The sequence below is a fragment of the Carcharodon carcharias genome, chromosome 12, assembly GCF_017639515.1.
Source record: "Carcharodon carcharias isolate sCarCar2 chromosome 12, sCarCar2.pri, whole genome shotgun sequence".
NCBI classification, from domain to species: Eukaryota; Metazoa; Chordata; class Chondrichthyes; order Lamniformes; family Lamnidae; genus Carcharodon; species Carcharodon carcharias.
In genome coordinates, this window is record NC_054478.1 from 52,492,567 (window position 1) to 52,503,902 (window position 11,336).

The 11,336-nt window shown below is 42.7% G+C and overlaps 1 non-coding gene across 1 annotated transcript; it reads left to right on the forward strand.

Moving 5' to 3' along the window:
• Positions 1–10,981: 10,981 nt before the first annotated feature.
• Positions 10,982–11,088, forward strand: LOC121285341. Its single transcript, XR_005944641.1, has one exon. It is a non-coding gene; the product is annotated as a U6 spliceosomal RNA (small nuclear RNA).
• The last annotated feature ends 248 nt before the right edge of the window (positions 11,089–11,336 follow it).

The following is an 11,336-nucleotide window of genomic DNA, read 5'->3' on the forward strand; positions in this document are numbered from 1 at the left end:
GGAAATTTGATGGGTCATTGGCCCAAATGGTGCCAGTAAAAAGAGGGAAAGGGTGAGAAGTTCATGAGAGGTGGTGGATTTCTGGGCAGTGATGGGGATTGGGAGTGCTAGAAAATGCTGATGGGCATGTACAATGAAATGCTAAGTGGCGTCTGCTCCTATCTCTCCTATCTACTGCTGTCACTTTCAAGAAGCAGTGATACCCCTCCCAATTCAAGAATGTTGCTGTCTAGTGTTTCAGTGCTCCGCCGGCAATGTGTGAGCAGCCAATGACACCCTGGTTGCAAGCTAAGCCAGTCACTGCTACAAATCCCCAAACTCTCTCATGTTGGCCGTTAAAGGTAAAGGTGATTCACTGGTTAGCTCTGGGAAATGGGGCATTGGTCATCTGCTTAACACAAACCAGCAGATGTCTGGAAGGAGTCAATGACAAAGGCATATGGAGCTGTGGTTACTTTGAGGGCCATTTGCAAATATGACTGCTTATTTCAATAGATAGCAGGACACGTGTCACAATAAGCTGGAAAGATCAGCCTGTTTGGAAAAGAACAGCCTCCTGATGCTCTGCTCCTCAGGCTTTGTTGGGTTTGCTTTCTGTCAAGCAGCCACATTCTGTCTTCTGATAGGCCTAGTTGCTGTTCATACTGGTTGCAAGGCTGCTGCTGTTGCTCCACTTCCTCCAATGTTTCTTTATCCAACTGAAACCAACAATAATAGCACCCAGGATAAAAAAGGCTCACTGAGGATAAATATGGAACAGAATGTGAGAAAGAAAATGCTTTGCTGGCTCTGCGAAACTTAGTGGCAGTTTGGGTTCTGGGATTCTTAGAGCAAACCGTGTTTGGGTCCTAAATGCAGCATTGAACCCTGATTTTCATATACACTTGATACCTTATCAGTCTGTTGGGGGTCTTGGTCGACTTAAAAAATATTGGCCCAAATCTTCTGGACTCCGGATCATCGGAGGTGGGATGTATGTTGAGAGATGCATATTAGGATCCTGCACAGACAAACATGGAAATTGCCTGCAAAACTTCAACTTTTGATGGGCTGATTCCCTGCCGCCCGGCACCCTCCATGAGTGTCTCCAACCCTGAGCTAAGGACAGAGACTTGGGTCAGATACAAAAGACTTAGCTGTGTACTTAACCTGGAAATGTCACAGTTTAATACCTGGTTTAACTCAATAGTTAGCCAAGGTAACTCAACTGAGGACCACAAGCTACCCACCGCCCCCCCCCCAATCACCCACCCAACCACCTTCCTGACCCCCAGCAAACCTCTTCATGACCACCTGACTGAACCCCAATCTGACTATCCACCTCACCCAATCCACCCACCTACTGACCTTACACTCACCCACCTACCCACCTCACCCACTCTCCCACCTACCCTCCTCACCCACCTTCCCACCTTACCCACTTACCCATCTCACCAACTTACCCATTCATTCACTCATCCATTCACTAACTCACACTCATCCATTGAAAGACTTGAGATCATTAAAAACCTACTTTAATACAACAGCTACAGCCATAAAAAGGGGATGTACCTTCCTTCCCCCAACTCTCATACACTCACTGAATTTACCTCGGAGAGGCTGTGCTGCCCATTTCTCTGTTAGCCTCAATCGGAAGATATGACTGTAAATGGGTAGAATTGTATGGTCAGAGAAAACTTCGAAGGCAGTGGCAATGCCAGTAGACTTGCAATCACTGGGCCTTTCATCTCTATGATATAGAATATATGTGACACTCAGACAGATTGATTGTGCTTTTATTCCAGGACTTTGGAATTAGTGAATCATTGTACACCTGAAAGTTGTGCAGTGGTAGATTTTTGCCATGGCCTCCCATGTCTGTGGATACATGTCTTTTAGAATTCACAGGGGTAGTATGTTGGCACAATAACGAGTGGTTGCCAAGTTTCTTAGGACAGACCATTTGAACCTTGGAAAACTTCAGATGGCGAAATGGCATCCATGTTTCCCTTGAGATTGATGGTGTGAAACATGTGTTCACTGCTCTTCGCCTAGCCGTGCACATCTTTGTCATTTTCTAGTTTGTCAATCGCATAATTAACATGTTTCCGATGGGGTACAGGATGCTCATTCTTATTGCTTGAAGGTAGCCATTGTGAATTGTCTGCTTACATCAGTGCAGATCTGTTTGTAGCTGTATCAGCCTCCTGCAGCTGCCAATGGCATTTTCTGCCACATGCTTTGTAGTATTGCTAGAAAGCTGGGCATTTCCTTGGTGCATGTAGACCTTCTACAGGTCTTGCTAATTTTAGGTGTTGTGGTAAGCGCATCAACAGTCGGAGTTGTGCTTAGGACCTGTAGACTGTATCGACCTGTGAAGATCACTTCATGCTTACTTCTATCCATTGCTATGCAAAGAATTTTCTCCCTGTCGGTGGGGGTGCTGAGCAGGATCGGGCGCAGGCTGGCATGCAGCCGATTGCAGCCCGCAATCGGTTGTGCGCTGCCATTTTACATGGGCAGGCCAATTAAGACCCGTCCAGCATGACGCACACCCGGAAGCACTGAGCGCTCCCTGTGCCTGTGGGGGGAGGAGGCTGAGTCAGGGCCTGCACTCTTTTGCACGGAGCTGCCTCAGGGAGTTTAATTTCATTATCAAACAGTGAATAAAAGATTCTTAAAAATCACTCGGACATGTCCCCTCATGTGACAGTGTCATATGAGCTGGGACACGTCTATGAATTTTATTAAAAATGTTTAGTAAAGTTATAAAACCTTCATGAATCCTCATCCCGCCCGTGGATGAGGCTCCATGAAAAATGCAAAGGCTGCCTGGGCTCTTCGCCTGCCCGTCACCCTTAAGGTTGGACGGGCAGCCCTGTTAATTGTTTTAATTGCTATTTAAATGGCCTTAATAGGCCTTTGACAGTTTGGCGGGTGCACAACCGACTCCGGTGCATGCCTGCCAAACTGAAGATCTGAATGATGCGCGGTGATGTCGGGACGCACGCCCGATATCACTGCGCGTTACTTTACGCCTCGGCGTGCAAGGCCCACCCTACACACCCACCAGAAGATCCAGGCCTATATGTTTTGGGCTTGGCTAGCAGATCATTCTGGAATGCATCCATGGGAGTGGATGTGATCACTAACTCAATAACTCTGCTAGCTCTGCATTTGAAAAATCACAGTACGTACCCTTTACTCTACATCTGCTGACAAAGTGGCCGATGGATTCCGAAGGCTGCAGCCGAAATGACATGAACTCTAATAAATGTTTAAGCTGATTCTGAATCGGTCTTCCAATGTAGTTCGCATCTTTTGGGGATCCTTTAGCTCTTCTGCTGATGATCCTGACATATTCAGCCTGTGTAGACCTTCATCCCCAGTTGCTGGTAAATTTTTTATGGCTTGCGTTTCTGGTTCAGGTACACCTTAATCAAGAAACCATAATTCTGTGTGCTGTTTAAAATTCGGATAGTACGTCAGCTTCATCCCAATTTCAAGTGGGGAACTTTGTCGACATTTTGACACTATTGCTTTGACCTCCCTTCCCCTATAATACCTGGGATGAGTGTTGCTGTTTTTACATGCTTTTCCGAAAATCTGCCTGTTATAATTGCAACCTTCTCTGGCTGGATTTTTATGATGGTTTTTTAGGGTTATTTTGTTTAACTTTCCCTTGCTCGCTATTGACCCAGCCCACACCCTGGTCACTCACCTTTCCCGACTGAGCTAACTCAGTGCTGGTCCCCTCGACATGCTCACTGAATTGGCAGGCTATGCACTGCAATCTCATCTTGAGGGATCCGTCTGCTAATCAACTCTTTACTGGAACACTTACCTAGCACTCTGTCTTCAAAGCTTTTCTGTGCAGTCAGCATGCTGTGATTTCAATGTTCTCGATGCCACGACTCCGTTGTGGTCTGACCGAAATGTCGAGGGTCATCTCGTGCCATGTAGCCTGATCTAAGACTGTTCACCATGTTGTACCTGTACTGAACCTTGCTGCCAGGTTGAGCGCTATGTTGTTTAGATGGAACCACTTCTGCACATCATGTTGCTTGTGTTATAATCATGATGTAAAGGCACCAATCACTCATAACGGATTGTGAAAACATACTGCTGATTCATTTATTAATTCTTGGCACCTGTGAACATATATACATGGGTAGAAAGTTTGAAGATATCACAGCAGCAGAGCTGTGTGTCTGTGTTCTGCTCCAGGCGGAAGTGAAAATGAGGCTGGACCACATGACACTCCCCTTAAAGTGGTGGCCTGCTGCTATCCCTTAAGGCATATTACAACAAGGAGCAGCATGTTCGGGCTCCTCAGCTGGTGTGTTTGCTGGAGGGTGGACACCCAGAGGCCTGTCCTGAGGTTTTGGCATTGCTAGACTGAATAAGGTCACTGATCCTCTTCCTACACTGGATCCAGTTTCTGTATACTACAATCTATCCACTGACTATGTCAATCAACTCCATCCAGGCTTGCTTGGTCCAGGAGGGAAGACTTCTCCTGCCACCTCTAGAAGACCTCCCTCCTCTTTCTTTCACTCCCTTGAGGAGGATGTTGGTCTCTATCCATGAATTGAGGGTCTACCCTGACCCAGCCTCTCAGACATCTTTCTGCTCGTAAGTAATACAGTGAAATGGCTGCTATGGTCTGTTTAAATTGGCATTTGCACAGTCCAACCTCCATTCCTATGCCCACAGCTGCCAATTAGTCACCCAACCTGCCCTCTAACCAATTAGCAGTCTAGCATCTTGAAAATCAGGAGGCTGCGACTGCTTTGCCCAAGGTTTGGGATCGAGACCCAAAAACAGTCCCGAAATCTGTTTCCCAGCTTCAGAAGGAACACCCTGACATGGAGAAAGAAGGAAAAAAATTGGATAATCCTCACACGGAGAGCTTTATCAAGTCAGATGGCACTAGTACTTTTTATAGATAATCAGAAGCCGGAGTCAAAAATATAAATGTCTAGGTTGTAATCAGAGATGTAGGAAATGTAATCAGCTAGGTCATTTTGAAATAGGTTTTTTACACCCATTGTTAAAGCAGTGATGACTAGCTATAAATCAGATGATAAGGAGTCATTGTCTTTTGAGTCCGTTATGCATAATGACATAGACAAATCGTGGCAGGTAAACCTGAAGATAAATGGCAAAATCGTAAATTTTATGATTAATATTGATGCAGACATTACCGCTATACCATAGCACATCTACCACAGTGTTCCAGTTAGAGCAATCAGATTTAATACTGCAAAATCCAGGAGGGATATTAGATTGGAAGGGACAATTTATGGTGCACACACAGCATACAAGGGAAGAAAGTCCAGGTGTTGAATTTTTATGATCAGTTTCACATGTTAATGAACTGCCAGTCCAAGAGACAGCATACAAGTTGCATTTAGTGCAGTGAGCAGTGGAGATTAACTGTGATATGCCTAGTGATGTTGAGAATCTGAACTGTAAAAATTAAACAGATTGAAAAAAGCTAACACATTGAACAATAAACTGAACCTACAGAATAACATATTACCAGCTATTTTTAAAAAAGGCAAAGTTTGGATCTCTGTGGATCCTAAGTGCTTGAATGAAGCTGAAGAGTAGGAAAGATTAGTTCTTTGTACATTGATGGATATTGACCCCCAAACTGACTGAAGCATCTATTTTCCTCATTGGTTGCTTCATCTGGATTTTGGCAGATACCACTGAATCTATAAATGCCCTGCTGACAACTTTCATTATCTCCTTTGGGCAGTTCTGTTTCTGATGAGTCCCATTTGGAATTCTGTCAGCAGCAGCTGAAGTATTTCAGTGCAAAATGTCGGAATTCCTGGAGACTAGAATTAGATATAGTCCATAATACACATCTGGAGACAGCAATGAATGGTTTCCTGAAGTCAGAACTAAAATTGAACAGGAGTAAATGGCAACTGCATGGCCTCAGAATTAAGCCAGCTTTCAAGCTGCAAAGATGAATTGCTGTGGTGAAGGGTTCAAATGTAGGCTGCTTGCGTCCCTGGAACAGGCCTCAGATAAGTCTGATATAAGGTGGTGGGATGGGGACAGAGGAAGGGGATAATTGTGGTTGACAGCGGTCAGTAGGAATGCTGTGTTAATGAATACTGTGTTACTGAATGCATCAGTCCTGCACCTTTTGGCTCCACTTCAATATAAAAGCAAATAATTACATTTATGTTTTCAGTGGATAGGTTTCATCCACATCCAGAAGCCCAAAATTAGCAAATGGGTTTTAAAACACAATATAGGGCTCTCATTATCACATACAAGAGGACAGTTTAAGCAGCTTCCTCAGATGCCTGTAAAATAACGTGCCCCAATTCCTTGAAAGTTCAGTCATGTTAGATTCCTTTTTTCCTATGGATAATCAGAAGACACAGCCAATTTCTTATGGCCAATTTCTACTCATGTGTGAATGCAAATATTATGATCTCTTCAACAGGGAAGATAGAATTAAACTATATCAAAGTGAATTATTAAGGCGTTCAGTGAGCCTCCTGCCACCAAGGGCATTGATGCATCTTATCAACAACTAGATAGGTTATTAGATTTGTCAAAAGTATTAAAAGCTTATTATTTTAGGCTTAATCCAGGGACTACATTAAAGAGGTGCTGGGCAATGACTACCTTCGACAAGAGAAGGCCTAAATACTCCCCCCTCCCCCCCCACCACCTCAACCACCACCTTGAAATTCAATGACATTACTATCATCAAGTTCCCTACTTTCAAAATCCTGGGAGTCGCCAGTGGCCAGAAACCCAACTGGATCAACCATATCATAGCTACCAGGCTACTAGAGCAACTTAGAAGCTGGATATTCTTCAGCAAGGGGCTCATCTCTTGACTTCTAAAAGCCCTTCCAAAAGCTGCCAGGCACTAGTAAGGAACATCATGAAAAACTGTTCACTTACCTGGAGAGGAGCCGTTGTAACAACATTCAAACAAATCAACACAATCCCAGACAAAGTAATCTATTTGATCAGCACGTTATCTGCTAATCTTAACATCCATCCCCTCCATCATGGGCATACTGTGGCTGCAGTATTACCTACAAAATATACTGCTGTGACTCACCAAGGCTTCTCTGTGGCGCTCCAAAACCCTGGCTTCCACTATGTAAAAGGATAAGGGCAGGAGGTGCATAGAAACATCATCATCTCCAAGTTCCCTTCCAAGTCACATACAATGAAGACTTGGATGTGTATTACCATTCCTTCGTCATTGCTGGGTCGAAGTCTTACACTTCTACCTAAAGCATTGTGGAAGTAACCTTACCACACAGAATGCAGCGATTAAAGAAAACCCGCTACTTCAAGGTAAATTAGGAACCTCTTTTCCTTTTTGGTGAAGTTTTTGTTTGAAGGACTTACTAGGCTACAAGAGTATCCCCCTCCTCATGTCCGCTGCCTACCTCAGAGCCTTCAAGGGGCATTGGAGAACCTGGGTTCTGATTTGAAAGGCTTGCAGCCATTTCTCTCCATATAAGCTTCCTCACATGTCTGCAGCCAGAGTGTTGGTTGCCTTTAAGTAGCATCAGAGACCTTGATAACTATCCCCGTCAAACCAACACATAGCCAACAATCAGTGTGAGTATTACTGGTTGCATGCCTTACTCATGATAATCATGAACATTATATGCTACTTGGATCAACACTAGCAGGTGCATCCAGTGCCCAACCCAATTATTATAAGCCTATTTTTGGATGCAGTCGAATGGCTCAGCTCTTGGATGTTACCTAAAGCAAGGTTCAGCATTTAGACATTGCTATTGGCTAAATTAGCACACTGCTTCTTAATCAGTTTGTGTTCCATGTCTTCTGCTGCTGAACGGTCATTTTCAGCAGAATGACTGACATTGCTAAGGCACAGTAAGATACTGAAGAATATGTGTTTAGGAAACCTTTCAGTTTTTCCAAGACCCAGTATTGCTCACAGTGAAATAGATCAATGATTTCACAGTTCACAGAACCACCAGCTGAATCCATTCGTATTGAGACCAGATAATGAAAAAGTATCAGTAAGTCCAAACTCTTGCATTTATGAATGAGCATTGTTTGTAGCATAAAAGCTGTAACCTTTCCAATTATCCCTGTGTACCCATGAAAATAAATGCAATTTATACACCTCTGTTTTAATATACTTTACTCATTAAAGCCACAGTATGACATGAGCCTTATTTCAATATCTGTAAGTTGAAAGTGAATTACTCAATTTAATATTTTGAAGCTAATTTGAGGTTTATATAGGTTGAAAGTACTGGTATAAATACTACACTGGTGAAAATATGTTTTCTCCACTACAAATCCATCTACATGGACAGAATATACTAATTAAAAGTTGAGTATTTGTTTGGTAAATCACTGTTTAGTTAAACAGGGGCAGAATTTTACTTTCAGCATGAGGGGGGTGGCCCCTGGCGGGCAGATGAAAAGGCCAAGCTGCCTTTACGTTTTTTAGGAGTGGGCGAGATGAGGCTTCCATTTGCTAATGCTGATTATTTAAGAAACTTATTTTGAAAATAAAAACATGCCCCATCTCATGTGACACAGTCACATGAGGGGACAAGTTTCATTAAATTTTTAATGTTTTTAATAATTTCTTTAAGAAGCTCTTCAATCTCTCTGAGGCAACTCCATGCCTCAGGGAGATTGAAGCGCTCTTTCACGCACATGTGCATAAGAGATCTGGACCCGACTCTCCCTCCTCCCCCCACCTGAACATGTGGCGCCTCAGTGCTACCACTCATGATCCATGCTGGGTAGGCCTTAATTGGCTTAATCATGAAATCACAGTGCCGAGCCGATCGCGGACGGCGGCCGGTTCCGTGACCTCCCCGCCCACTTCCGCTGAGCCCGCCCAACCAATGTAAAATCCTGGCCCAGACGTTTGTCCTTGGAAACCCTGATATGGTAACTAATATTTGACTGTGAAGTGAAAAATCTAAATCACTACATTGTGTGGTTGATAAGAATAAGTCAATATAGATATTCACAATTCACAATTGGATCTTTTTCAAAATAGTCAAAATGTGCAGATATGATAACCGTATAGCTCACAGAATAACCAACTCTTGAGTCTTGTATGAACTGCAACCACGTGGGTTGGCAAAACTAAATGCTACGCAACACTTTTTATATTTTATGGTACATGGGACTGCATGTTACATTAAATTCTTGTGCATTCAACAGTTTTGTATAGCTGAACCATGAGGAAAGATACTTTTTTTTCAGTCACACAAACGAGTTTTTCCATTTCAGTTCGATTCATGTCATTTCTATTAGCAATCTGGGAAGATCATTGACTTCTTTTTAGTGCAAGGTTTCAGAGTGCAGACACCTTAGAGCATGCCAAGGAGTGACCTGAGCCAACTTAAACCACATCCTTTCTAATTAATTGTCTGCATAGTCCCGCACAAGCGTACTTAGAAGCAAATTATTTATTATGATCTGTGTACTCCACTTCAACTCTCGAGATCTGCAGTTGAATGTGATCCAAGACTAATAAAGGTAACTTTCCTCTGGTGACTGTAATAGATTATGCATAATTAATAATATAGTACTCCAAACATAAAGCTCAATAACATAGTGCCTGTGTTTCAAGTGAAAAAAATAAGTTCCAGAAATCTTTCACTGTTTAAAAAACTGCACCTTAGTACTAGCCCAATCTTTAACTGGAACTCTAAAATAATAATTTGTCTATTTTACAAATCAGAGTTGGATTTCTGAGATATTAGAATTTATATTTCAAATAGCCAATGATTAACTGATGGCAAAATTGGTAAAAAAAAAAGAGGACGGAGGCACAAAGCGGGTATACAATCTTAGGGAGGGGATCGCTCATATATGCACAGGACACTCCCTGAAGGAGATACCCCCTTGCCTTCTTGCCCTTTCAACAACTTTGGTGAAAAAAACAGCCTTCCAACAACCATCCATCTTCCACTGCACAGCATATAATGGCAGTGCAGGCAGATTGAGGCCTTTAATTGCCACTTAATTGAGTTGTTAAGGATGTGGGGCCCGGTGGACACCTAACCTACCCTCTAGAGCTTGGCCTAAATAGCCAAGTGGTTATGGTACTGGGTTTGTAACCCCAAAATCAAGAGTTCAAATCTCAGAATGGCAAACTATGAAGAGCTGTCAGAGAACCTATTTTGCTTGGCCTAAATAGCCAAGTGGTTATGGTACTGGGTTTGTAACCCTAAGATCAAGAGTTCAAATCTCACAATGGCAAACTATGAAACAATGTAACTTCATCTGAAACAGATGGAAACAGGTTTACTCAAAAGAGTATAAAGAGTATCAAGAGTTCAAATCTCACAATGGCAAACTATGAAACAATGTAATTTCATCTGAATAGGAACAGATGGAAATGTGTTTGTACTCGAAAGAGTTACAGAGAGAGCTTAGCTTGGCCTAAATAGCCAAGTGGTTACGGTACTGGGTTTGTAACCCCAAGATCAAGAATTCAAATCTCACAATGGTAAACTATTAAACAATGTAACTTCATCTGAAACAGATGGAAATGGATTTGTACTCGAAAGAGTTACCTACCCTCTAGAGCTTGGCCTAAATAGCCAAGTGGTTATGGAACTGGGTTTGTAACCCCAAGATCAAGAGTTCAAATCTCAGAATGGCAAACTATGAAGAGCTGTCAGAGAGCCTATTTTGCTTGGCCTAAATAGCCAAGTGGTTATAGTACTGGGCTTGTAACCCCAAGATCAAGAGTTCAAATCTCACAATGGCAAACTATGAAACAATGTAATTTCATCTGAATAGGAACAGATGGAAATGTGTTTGTACTCGAAAGAGTTACAGAGAGAGCTTAGCTTGGCCTAAATAACCAAGTGGTTATGGTACTGGGTTTGTAACCCCAAGATCAAGAGTTCAAATCTCACAATGGCAAACTATGAAACAATGCAACTTCATCTGAAACAGATGGAAACGTGTTTGTACTCGAATGAGTTACATTGTGCTCGCTTCGGCAGCACATATACTAAAATTGGAACGATACAGAGAAGATTAGCGTGGCCCCTGCGCGAGGATGACACGCAAATTCGTGAAGCATTAAAATGCTTGGTCTAAATAGCCAAGTGGTTATAGAACTGGGTTTGTAACCCCAAGGTCAAGAGTTCAAATCTCACAATGGCAAACTATGAAACAACGTAACTTCATCTGAAACAGATGGAAACGGGTTTGTACTCGAAAGAGTTACCTACCCTCTAGAGCTTGGCCTAAATAGCCAAGTGGTTATGGTACTGGGTTTGTAACCCCAAGATCAAGAGTTCAAATCTCACAATGGCAAACTATGAAACAATGTAATTTTG